This window comes from Melozone crissalis, unplaced genomic scaffold, assembly GCF_028551555.1.
Source record: "Melozone crissalis strain CALT ecotype California unplaced genomic scaffold, PUWL_Pcris_2 ptg000017l_1, whole genome shotgun sequence".
Lineage (NCBI taxonomy): Eukaryota > Metazoa > Chordata > Aves > Passeriformes > Passerellidae > Melozone > Melozone crissalis.
Window position 1 is genome coordinate 6,289,164 of NW_026535795.1, and position 11,968 is coordinate 6,301,131.

General features: G+C 51.0%; 1 protein-coding gene across 2 annotated transcripts in view; it reads right to left on the reverse strand.

Moving 5' to 3' along the window:
• MYT1 (myelin transcription factor 1) overlaps positions 1-11,283 on the reverse strand; it is a 59,404-nt gene extending 48,121 nt beyond the window's left edge. The window contains exon 1 of one of the 2 annotated variants that reach the window (XM_054274650.1): positions 11,208-11,283. The gene's annotated coding sequence lies outside the window, so the exon portion shown is untranslated. Of the gene's footprint in view, positions 1-10,622; positions 10,695-11,207 lie in introns of those variants that run through there. The other variant, XM_054274651.1, reaches the window with a different exon arrangement.
• Between the last annotated feature and the right edge of the window lie 685 nt (positions 11,284-11,968).

Sequence of the window (11,968 nt, forward strand, 5' to 3'; positions counted from 1 at the left end):
CATACCAAATTGAAAGCCTCTGTGGAGCCAACGTGTCGAAACACCAGCAGGAGAATTCAGTGGGGATAAATTCTTGGAGATGCTTTTGGACAAGCGCACGTCTTGGACTAGAGGGAAGGAAGCAGCCCCAAGAGAGTTTCTGCTCAAGGAAACCACCTGATGGCTCAGGGTGAGGTTACAAAGGTCTTGTAAAACCCTTCCCATGGTGCTGCTGATGAGGAGCCCTCGGGAGTGGGAAAACAACTTGTGTAAGCCAGGGTGAGAACAGGAAAAAGGAGTGTTCCTGGCAGGGCAGGTGCTGGGCAAGGATGTCCTTCCCCCACCTGAGGAGGTCTGGGACAACCTTCAGGGCTCTGTGTGCTCTTTGTGCTGTACAGAGGGGCTCCAGGGCAGCATTAGGGCTGTGGGCCTGAAGATGAACAGGGAGAAGGGTGGTTGGAGCAGGGGCTGGTGAGGAAGGAGCCACAAGGAGTCAGAGGAACAAATGAGTCAGGGATTTCAGCTCCAAGACCCCCCTAATTCACCTCCCTTTCTCCCAGCTATTGGGACACCTCTGGTGGAAAGCAGCTTCCACCTCCACCACAAGAGCAGTCACAGCACCAGCCCCTGGGCATCTCCTCACCTGTGGGCAGGGGACAGGGCTGTCCCCAAATTGGCAACACAAGCCCACCCCGACAGGTTGGGGGGTGAAAGAAGGCATCAGAAACTGCTGAAACCGAAGTCCCCTTCCCCACAGCTGGTGTAAGCCTGCACAGGGAAGGACTCCCAGCATGGATGGACGTCAAACAGACTGAGCTGGAGGTGTTGATCCAGCTCGAGTGTCTGACACACTGCAGCCAAACCACTCCATCATCACTTTGGAAACCAAGGGATGGGAGAAGAGAGAGCCCAAGCACGGTGCTTGCACAAGGCTGAGCACTAAGGGGAAACCAAATGTAAAAAGCCAGCTACAGACAACCTCCCTGGGATGAGGCAGCACAGGGCTCAGCACCTGCTTCTGAGCAGCAATTACAAATACAGATTTCCCCAGTGTGTAGGGAAAGAGTAGAAGAAAGGGAAAATATGAACTGGTCTTTCCTCTGCCATTTCAGCCATCCACAGATTTATCTGTCAATGGTTCTTGGCTTCCTTCTGAGCTCCAAACCTCCTGGGATGCCCCAGTGCTGATTGTCACAGCCCAAGTTATTTTGGATCTGCCATGACACTTTACCCTCAGCCCTGCAGTTTCTGGACAAAAACAACTGCAAAACCCCAAAAGCTTTAACAAAACCCCACATTGCTTCTGCCCAAATTTAGCCCAAGCTAGGCACACAGATGTGTTTGTGGAACACAAACTGCCTTTTCCCCAGCATGGGATTGTGTTTGCTCAGGGAGGTGTTTTCCTGACAGGGATTTCTAGCACATGTGACACCAGGCCAGGCAGAGGAGGGAGCCTGGCAGAGCCAGGGAAGGGGCTGGCAGTGCCTCTGACGCAAAGGTAGATGACTAAATGGGCGACTTCCCAGCTGCCAGCTTGTCTTTACGATATTAAGCCTTTTCTCTCTGCTGCCATATAAGAAGTGAAAAGTTGACACGTAAGCGTGTGTCATATGGAGTCAGGGAGACAGAAGCAATAAGGCATAAAAGGAGGTGAGATCATCGTGCAGCAACAACTCCCCAGGGGTACAAGGCAGCTCTGCTCAGTGCCTGCTGGCTCTCAGCCCCCACCAGCATCCCCCTCCTGGCCTTGGCACACTCAAACCAAACCATTCCCTCAGCAGAACCCCCAGACCAGGGGCAGGCACAGGGTGCCACGCTGCCCACCACGAAATGAGGCAATTAATGCCTTCTGAAACATTAAACAGCAGTCACCACTGCAGCACGAGTGTCACAGCCCCCCAGGATTATTGCTGCTGAATGGGGAGGCTGCTGTGCACCATTTGCCTGAAAAAAAAGGAGAATCATCAGATATGTGGAGTTTATAGCCCTGCTGGCACTGCTCTGAGCTCTCCTGTGGGCTCTGTGTAATTGAAATTAAACAGAGGCGAGTGATACCTTTCTGTCCCTCCTGCAGCCTTCGCTTGCTTGGGAATGCAACGCAGGGACAGCAAGGAGGAGGGTGAGGCTGGAGCAGCTTTCACCCCCACTTCCAGCCTCTTTCACAGGCTGAGCCCTCTGTGCTGCACCAGTTTTGCCCCAAAACTGAGCCAGGAGCAGGGGGAGCCCACAGTCCCCAGCAGGGCAGTCACCCCCAGGCTCCACAGCCAAGCTCCAGCTCACATCCCACAAACTGGAAGTTTCTCTCCTCTCCAAATAATTTTCTCCCAATCCCCCCTTTCTGGCAGGGTGTCCTTGCAGGGTGGGTGAGTGCAGCAGGAGCAGCCAGCCTGCCTCCCTGGGAGCCAGGAAAGCTGCTCCATGATGAGAGGGAGATGAAAGTTTCCAGGGAATGTGGGACAGGAGCTGACAACTGTGCTCTGCTGAGACACCACAGGCAGAGTTAACCATTTCAAATGTCATTTTTTCTAAAGCAACAACATTGCTCCCAGGCACTATTTTTTTTTCCTTTTTTATTAAATAAAAAACAGAGCAGCTCTCTCCAGAAGGCTATTAATCCTCTCCTGTCACTTGTGTTCTTGGAGAGCCCGTTTCTCTGGGCAAAAGCAGTGAGTTGCTCACTGACTAATTACATCAAAATATTGAGGGCAACAAACAAACCTTTAACTCCACTTGCCAGAAGCTTGCTAGATGCAAAGCTTCAGAATTATGGAAGACAAATGTATGCAAAAGCAGGAGAAGCTGGGACTCCAGACGTGCTTGTGGCCACATCAGCTTTTAGAGGGGTGAATCCTTTCCCCTCTGCAGAGCCACTCAAGTTGGGCTAACTTCACCCAACCTCACTTCACCCAGAATCTCACCCACCCGAAGATTTTGATTTCCTACAAATAAAGAATATTTTTTCCTTTGCCGTAGAAGTGAATTCATTTATTTTCCTCTCATTCTCACACAGGCATTTGGGAGCAAGGACTAAACATGTGTCCCTCAGGAAGGCTCAATTTAGGCTTTAAGCCCCACTAGAATTCAGTTTTAGGCTGAAATCAGACAACTTCTCTCAAAGCCCACCTGACACCTTCACTTATCCCAGCAGTTCACCAGAGCAGCCTTTCTTTGGGACACAGTATTGCAGATTTAACCCTTCCCTGCCATAAAGCTTTTGCCAAACATCCAGCCAGCAGCACTTTGGCACTGACTTAATTCCCATTCCATCACCCTTCATTGCCCACACAGCCACAATGGGAAGAGCCAGTGCTAAAAGGAAAGCCTAATTCTGCATTTAGGTGCTAAACCTGATGTGCTTCCAGAGGGTTTGGATGTCCAAGAGCTGAAACAGGTGACTGTAATGCAAGCTTTGGCTCCAGAGCCATGGCTGCCAGAGAGCCACTGCCTTCCAACCCCCAGACTGCAGAAACACCAGGAGCAGGGAAAGGCTCCAGCTCTGAAATGTGGGTTAACCAAAGGCAGCTGCTGGGGAGCTTTCTCTGCACTCTGTAGGTGTTCAGGTGCTCACCACAAACCTCAACCAGACACTCTCAGGGAGCCCAGTGACAAGCACAAGTTGTTCAATATCAGATTGTTTGTTTCAAGGGATTGTTTAAAAGAAGAGACATTTTCAAAAGTCCTCAGACTGTCACCTATAGATTTTGCCAGCAATAACTAGCATTTTAAGTACTGTGTGCGTGAAAGCTCCCCTGAGCTCTCTTGTACCTTACAATAATATTCACCAAGGGAATCCTCCTAATGCTGGGTTTGAGCCCTTTGCTGCTGAACACACCCGACCCTGGGCTTGCAGAGAGGGCTCAGATAAACGAGCCTGGCAGCTGCTGCTCAGAGAGACAATCACAGCCCCCAGCATTGATCAGAGAGGTTCTGATTGCACCCACAAGGAGCAAGAGGCTTCCCCAAAACTGGCACCAGCCTCGCTTGCAGATGCTGTCCTAGGGAGAGCCACATGCTTGCCAAACAATTTCAAGCAGAGGAACGAAGAAAGGCGAGTCTCTGCTGCAGTTTATATTTAATTAGAGGGAAGGCAGCTTACGCAGCACTTTCAGAAACATATTGTCTTACAGCATATTGGATATTTGTATCTTAACAGCTCAACATCGATTTCTTTTATGTAAAGGAAGAGGGGGGAAGAGCACAGCGTGCCCTAAGTTGTGTAAGCTCCAAAGAGACTCCTGCACCACTTGGACTAATGTTTGGAGTAATCAAAGGCGTGAACTCATGTATTATGGATGGGAACGAGAGTTTTCAGGCTTCTGCAAAAAGGAATCTCCAGCGTTTGGTATTTTGTTAGCAGCCTGGCACCATATGGCTCTCCCCTGCTGATATTCTTTCACACCAGAACTTTATGTTCAGATGCTTTAGTTAATATTTTACCCAGCAAGCATAAACAAGATGCAAAGATTGCCGTCGACAGCAACCTTCTCTTAAACCATACATGCACGTTAATGCTGAAGGCTTCTTTCAGCGAGTGCTTTACCCAACACATGCCTGGCTTTATTTTTTCCTTAGGGGTCCAAGCCAGGCCATTTACTTTAACTGCCTTCCCATTCAGCAAAAAACAAGCAGCAAGCCCATGAAGGACATTTTCATTCCCTCTCCACTCTGCTTCCTGTCTAGTCCAAAGCAGCACTGGGTGAGTGCAGGTGACACACACACGCCAGTTTTGTTTGTGTACAATTTAAGACTGCATCTCTGCTTCTGCACCATTTCAGCCTAGATTTTATCTTGGAAAGGCAGAGTTTCCCCTTCTCCACCCCCTAAACAGGGATGGCAAAGCTCCCAGCCCAAAGGGAAGGCTCACACAAGCACCATCAGCCTAAATCTATCACAAACAACAACACAGAGCATCCAAAGTCCAAGATTTGTGTTTCCCTCTGCCCTGCACCAAGTTAGACTCAAAATCACTTTGGAAAACTTCAGATCTGAGATTTGGTTCTAAATATTACACTTAGACTCCCCCCCCACCCCCAACTCTCCAATATTCTTATTAGCCTTTAATATTCTTAAAACAAACAGGACCTAACAGATGTCTTTTCAGCCTGCACTCTTATTAATGAGAATATTGTAAGAATGGAAATCAGGTCACAAATGTTTAATACTTTGTTTAAAAAGTCTGCAGCTTCTTTAAAGAGTTCCACTAATCCCAACATGACAGATGTACAAGGCAGTTTTGCTTGGGGCAGATTAAAATTCTCGCTCTGATTTGCTCTTTCATTTGGTCTGATTAAAATAACATTGCGATTTTTTTTTTCTTTTTAACGTGCTGACTTCAAAATAAAAAAGGAAAGAATAAAAAGTGACCAGTAAAGGCCAGCATGATCACAATAAAAGCAAAGTTATTGTTGTTAAGATTAAAAAAAAAAGTGAGGGAAAAGGAATGGGGGAACAGCCTACTCAAACTCCGGTTAGCATTAAAGCTCTGTGTTAAAGATGAAAGGGGAACCTTTCCAAACTATGTTTTTCCATTTGAAAGTGTTTATTAATCTATTCTCTCTGAAGCAAAAAGTTCAATGAAAGACAAAGATCAAAAGTACTTTAATTTAGGTGGAAATTTTTTTTTCCTTTTTTTCCTAAACCAAACCAAACTGAAAATCAGAGGATTGCAGAGCACAGCACTTCAGTATTCTGCTCTAAAACTGACATTTGCTGGGAACAGCCCAACTGGCAGAACAAGGTGATCCCAGACACTTTTTCCTCAACCAAACTGTGCCTGGGAATTCCCTATTTCCCTTTCCTGATATCCTTCCACACCAAACCAACCTTCCCTGGGCAAACTTTCCCAGCCAATTCATTTTCTTGCTGCTACAAAACACACCTGGCATCAGGCACACATGAATCTGTGTGTGCAATGGGCACCCAGGATGCTCTGATGGGAGCAGCAAAGGAGAAGGGCAGTGGGATGGAGCCCAAACCCATATTCTGCCCCTAAAAAGTCACATCTGCCTTTTTCCTCTTGGGTCTGCCCAAAACCAGCCACAGGTCCCACTGGGTGAATTCAGGGCACTGCTGGACCGGTTTCCTACAGGCATTGCCTCCCCAAAGGCTGCTGTGGCATGGAGGGGTGCTTGGTTTTAAAAAGCAGCCAGAGCTGTTAAAAATGCAGCTTCTCAAAGGGGAAACTCCTGCTTCAAGAGACCAACATTTCACAGAAATGGTCAGTGTGTTTGTCTGGACCTCTCCAGCCCAGAAATCTTCTCTGCCTCCCCACCCAGTCCCACAAACCCACAGCAAGGGTAACAGGAGCATTGCAGGGATGAATAACCTCAACAATAGAAAATCATTTTGGGATGTGTATTTGTCATTTTTCCTTAAAACTCCAACTTGTGCCTTCCATGAAACAGTCATTAGAAAATCCACAGTGTTTAAAGTTTTTGAGGATCTGCTCCACTCTGGTGATTTTTAATGTTTACAGTCTTTAAACACAATTGTTCAATACATGTTTATACCCCTGAGACACCCTTACCTCAGTGTCCAACTTCAGCCATTCCCAAATCAGAAACAACCTCCCTTCCAGGCAAGACACTGTGGGAAAGCAGCTCAGGGAAGCCAAGGGATGCCCTCCTGTGCTGCTGCTCCCAGGGCACCTGCACGGGGAGCAGAAACTGCTCTTCACCTTCTGCGTGTCAGCCCCACGCCAAAGGGCAAAGGCACCTCCCAGCTGCTCCCAGAGAAGCAGCTCCTGAGCTCTGCAAGGGCAAACTGCACTTCCAGAAATCCCCTTTGACAGATTAACCTGCCAAGAGGGGAAACTCCAAATATAAGCCCACAAAGCCCTTTTCTCCTTGGTGAAAATATTGGTGGGGAGTGGGAGGGGACAGATTCCCCTCCGAGCTCTGAAGGGAGCAGAAGGGATGTCCCAGCCCTGCTCTCTGCCATTACTCAAGACCTGGGTCCCAGATTCCAGAGAAGAAACTCTCACATAACTTCATTTCATTCTCAGAACAAAGTATTTGGGGCCTTTCTCCACTCCAGAAACTTATCTCTCCACTTCTCTATTTACACCATGATTCTCCTCTCTGAGGCCTGGGCTATGGATCAAAATTCTACTTTGAAAAGCTAAACAGCCTCAGAAGTGATAAGAAATACTTCAAGATGGGAAGTTTCATACAATTGCCCCCTAAGGGAGTCAGAGATACCAGTGGCCTCTGCACCACACATCCAGGAAAACCAGCATGGGAGCATGGGTGGAATTATTCTTTGTAGAAACCAATAAAACACAGGAGAAAGAAGGAAAAGGCAGAAAATAAAGGTGGAAAAAGTTTCTTGACAGCCATTTCCACCCTGCCATAACTCCAGATATACCTGGGAACTGAGAGGCAGTTGACCCCAGGCTGAAAATCCTTTCATGGCCGCTATAGGACAGTAAAGTTATATAAATCTGGGACACCTCAGCCTCCCTCCTTGTCCACACAGCCAGGGAGCAAATAGCACCTGCACAATAAATAACCCAAAAGGGATTTGTTGGGGAAAGAGGAGTAACACACAGCGGCACAGTAACACAGCTCTGGAAGCCTGAAGTGTGGATCCTCCATGCTCAGCTCCCCTCTATGAGAAAGTGGAACAGCTATAAAGTGAGAAAATGCACTTTATCATTAAGGGAAGGGCTCTAACAACTCAGTTTACAGCTGGAAAAATAAGCCCTTCCATTTACAAACTCACAAAGCAAAGGAAAGAGCAGGTCCTGTGCCCCACTTTGCCACTAAAGTTCCACATCTGACTTCCCCGTGGTGAGGCGATGCTTCCCCGCCTCTCCCTCCCCTTCACACGCCTCATTTCGTGTCTTCTGGGAAGCCCGGCCCAGCCCTGGCTCCAGCCTTTACTGTAAATCCTCCCCTTCCCTGCCACGCTCTGCTCTCGGGGGGCAGAGGGTCCCGGTGCCCCCAGCCCTTGATTTGGGACAGCAGCATCCCTGGCAAAATCAGCCCCCCGAGGGTGCAAATGAGGGCTCTGCCTCTGGCTGGGCAGGGAGGGAGAGAACAATTTGCATTACAAAATTGATTTTGGGGGTTCAGGAGTCTAACCTCCTCAAGCCCTGATGCAAAACTGCGGTGGGATTTCAGGAAGGGGAAAGAGTTTCTGTTTCCTGAGCTCTAAAGCTGTGTCATTCAGCCTCTCCTGAGAGTGCTGCTGGCTTAGGGTGCACTGCTGCCCCCAAAGCCCAACAAGAGCAGCGTGTCCCATCCAGAAGCCAAGTTTGGAGGCAGCACCCCAAAGCCGAGCCTTCCGGGGGGGCGGAGGGGGGGTTTAGTACCGTCTGCTAAAATGGCAGCTGCTCTGACGCCGAGCTACGTCTTGCGAAGTCAGCCCTGCCCTCATCATCATCATCATCCTCCTCATCATCATCTGACTGCCGAGAACTGCTGCGGCTCCCGGGGCTCTGCGGGACGGGGCGGGGGAGGCGCAGAACAGGGGGGGTTCGGCTGTCCCTGCGCACCCCAGCCCCCAGTTTGTCACTCTTGGGGACAGCCCGGCCCCGCGGGGCAGCCACAGGCCAGGGGGTCCCTGTGCCCCCCTTCTCTCACAGCCACTCCAAAACAAGAACTGGGAAATGCAGGGGTGGCACCGCCCCGACCCCCGGCTGCTGTCCCCTGCTTGGTGTCCCCCTGCCTCGGGATGAGGATGTTCCTGGGGCAAAGGGACCGAGGAGATCAGACAGACAAGGAGTGGAGGTGGGGGGAGAATGAGGGAGTTTTGGGATCTTCAGGGAAGGGGATTCTAGCCCACTTCCAGCCCAGGATTTGCCAAAGGGGAAGGGAGCACCCCGGTCCCAAAGTCACCAAGGCCACCTTTGGCAGTGACCTTAAGTTCCATCCCTCCTGCCCGGCCAAGCCCCAGGACTCTCAGGGGGAGGAATTTCTGTCTCTGACAGCTCGAGGTGCCCCCGCTGCCCCCCGACTCCCCGAGAGCTGCCCGGGACAGCGGTGACCCTGCGGGCAAAGGGATGCCGGCTCCTCATGGGGACCGAGCGGGGGACAAGCGGCGCTGCCAGCCCAGACCCCTCCCCGACGGGACCCCCGGGACATGGCGAGCCCCGAGCGCGGCCAGCCGGCCCGGGGGAGCCCGGACAGCTCGGTGACAGCACCCGGGACAGAGCCGGACCCGCTGCTCCGGACCCCAGCTCCAGCGGGACACACGGGACAGCTCCCGTCCGCTTTCTGGGAAGGGAAAATACCAACTTTCCCGAGTTTTCCTACTCTTTGTGTGGCGGGGATTCCAGAGACCCATAACATCATTTGGAGGAAAAAAACCCCAAGAATCACAAAAAGCAAATAAAAAAGGAAAACAAGGGGGAAAAAAGAAAGAGAGAGGGGGGGAAAAAAAGGAAAACCAAGTTCTCCTTGTTCTTCCCGAAGCAGGTGAAGGAGGGGAGAGAAGGGGGGAGGGCAGACAGGTTTGAAAGAGCCGAAGGGGACAAGTTGTGCCCGGGTTTCCCGGCGGTAGCAGCCGGCGCTGGTTTGTGCTTTGCAACACGCGCCTGCTCCAATCTGCGCCGCTCAGGAACAATAAACAGGATCATACAAAGAAGTGGAAAGGCGGCATCTTTGCTTCTGGTTTCTATGACAGCATCAGAGAGAGACAAACCAACTATAAACTCTAATTCCTAGATTCCTCTCCCCCCACCCCACCCCCTCGCCGCAAACTCCCTTTTGTCTGCCATTAATTAAAGTGGCCATATGGAAAAGGCTGATAATAACAGCAGATGAGCCAACGAGAGAGAGGGAAAGGGGAAGAAAGAAAAAAAGAATAACTAAAAGTAGCGGCAGGGCGATGGCGAGGGTTTAGCCGGGGCTTTTCGCATTTGTTTTCAGCGGCTGCTCGAAGCCAGGGGGCTCAACAATAGCGGGAGGAGAGCGGCTGCCCGGCCGGATCGAGGGGGGCAACATGCCCCCTTTGCCCTGCCCAGCCCCGGGGAGCCTGGCATGCCCCAAGGCTCCTGCTCCGACAGCTCTGATCCCCACTACCTGCCCCTTTGTGTGGGATCAGCCTCCGAAGATGCCGACCCCCCGTTGGGGCCGCCTCCCCCAGGAGGGTCCGTCCTACCCGGACCCCAAACTCAAACTCAGCCCGAGTGGCCGGGGTGGATGGCAGCGCAAGCACAACCTCGGGCAGCACTCCCCTGCCCCTCGCTCCCTCTGCAAATAACCCACGGAACAAGCACCACAACAAACTTTGCTAAAATTGATAAAGAGATTAGCCAAGCAAAGCCTCTTCCGAGCAAGCTAAAAATAAGAACACGCAGATTTCTGTCTTGGTCAACGTATAGAGAGAAATCCACAAACATGGCACACTTCCCTTGTGCCTCGCTGCTATAAATAGAGAGCTCTAAAGTAGGCAATAATCGGAAAGAAGGGGGGGGGGAAAGGGAAAGAAAAAAAAAGGAGAAGAAGAAAAGTGTGGCGGTGGCAGGAGGGAGCAGCCGCCAGCCCTCCCTCCGCACCCGCGTCCCCGGGCGAGGGGCCCGCGGAGCTGCCCAGGAGTGCGGAGCGCGGACTCGGGATGGAGTTCTGGCAGGAAGGGGCCTGGGGTGAGGGGAGCGCGGCGAGGGACGCGCGGAACCCCGGTCCCGCCCGGATCAGCACCTCCGAGAGCTCCGCGGCCGCGGGGCCGCCGCCGCCGGCGCAAACTCCTCCCGGCGCCCGGGAGCGTCTTCTGCTAACACCTCCCTCCGGATAAACATCCACCGATCCCGCGGTTCACCAACCCGGCAAGCATCCTCTTCCAGAAATATTCAGAAAGTTTCCCGGTTGAATGCGACGTTGTGCCTTTTTTTTTTTTTTTCAATAAATCTCCTCCTTTCTCATCTTATCCAACCTCTTTCCAGTCAGAAGCATAACATGTCCACTAGCGTCTCGCAGCCAGCGAGAGAGCGAGCGAGCAAAGATGGACCTAGGAGCATGATGATCATCATAAAAATCCCCTCGGTTCTCCAGTGCAATTTTCAAAACAACAACCCAGCCTTCGTGCTGTAAAGGCGAAACGCCTGCGTCTGTTTACATCAACTGTGTGCTCCGAGAGCCTTTCCCCTCTGTCTCAATCCAAGGGAGGGGAGGGGAGGGAGGAAAAAAAAAAAAAAAAGAAGAGGAAAAAAAAAAAAGAAAGAAAAAAAAGAAAAAAAAGCCAGCATTATCTGCCTTTGTCAGCGAAAGAACATAATATTGACTTACCTTTCCCCACAGCTATTGTCTGCCCCTTTACAAAATGACATCACGGAAACCAATCATGAAATTTGCATGGGGGAGGTTGTGGGGGGAGAGTTCTTGGAGGGCAGCCCACTTCCCTACACCAGTAACACGCGTGTAAGACGGGTTGTTGGTTTCAATTAAATATCTGATACTCCTTAGTGTGTGAACTCTTAAGCCTGCTAAAGGCAATGTCTCATTTACTTAATGACCGCTCTCATTAATGGAAATGGCACAGAGGGGGCTTGCTGCGCCTTCCCTTTGTAAATACACTACCCATGAACCCTTGGGGTTGCAATATATCTGTTTACTCTCTGAGGTGAAATAAATTTACAGTATAGCATCAAAGAGAGCGAGCGAGAGAGATGGAGCGGCTGCCTTGAGTGCACCGAGAGTTGGGGCTCTCCCGGCCCCGCCGGCCCCTCTCTCCTGGCGCTCCCCCCTCCCCGAGACCCAGCAGAAGGTGAATGATTTTACCCGAGCTGATTCATAATTAATATGCACGAGGCTCGGGGCTCCTCTGACAGCAGCAACACAAAAGGACGGCGAGCGCGACGAGCGCCGTTCCGTGTCCCCCCCGCGCATCCCGGCGCGTGGTACGGCCCAATAATTCCTAATAGCAGCAAGCAGCGAGTGACAGATGCCCTGGGTTAGCACAGCTCCAGCGAAAGTACTTTACAATATTTATTGGTGGTTAGGAAGATGACCTATCACCATAAAGAACAGACCGGGAAATTTATCGCCTC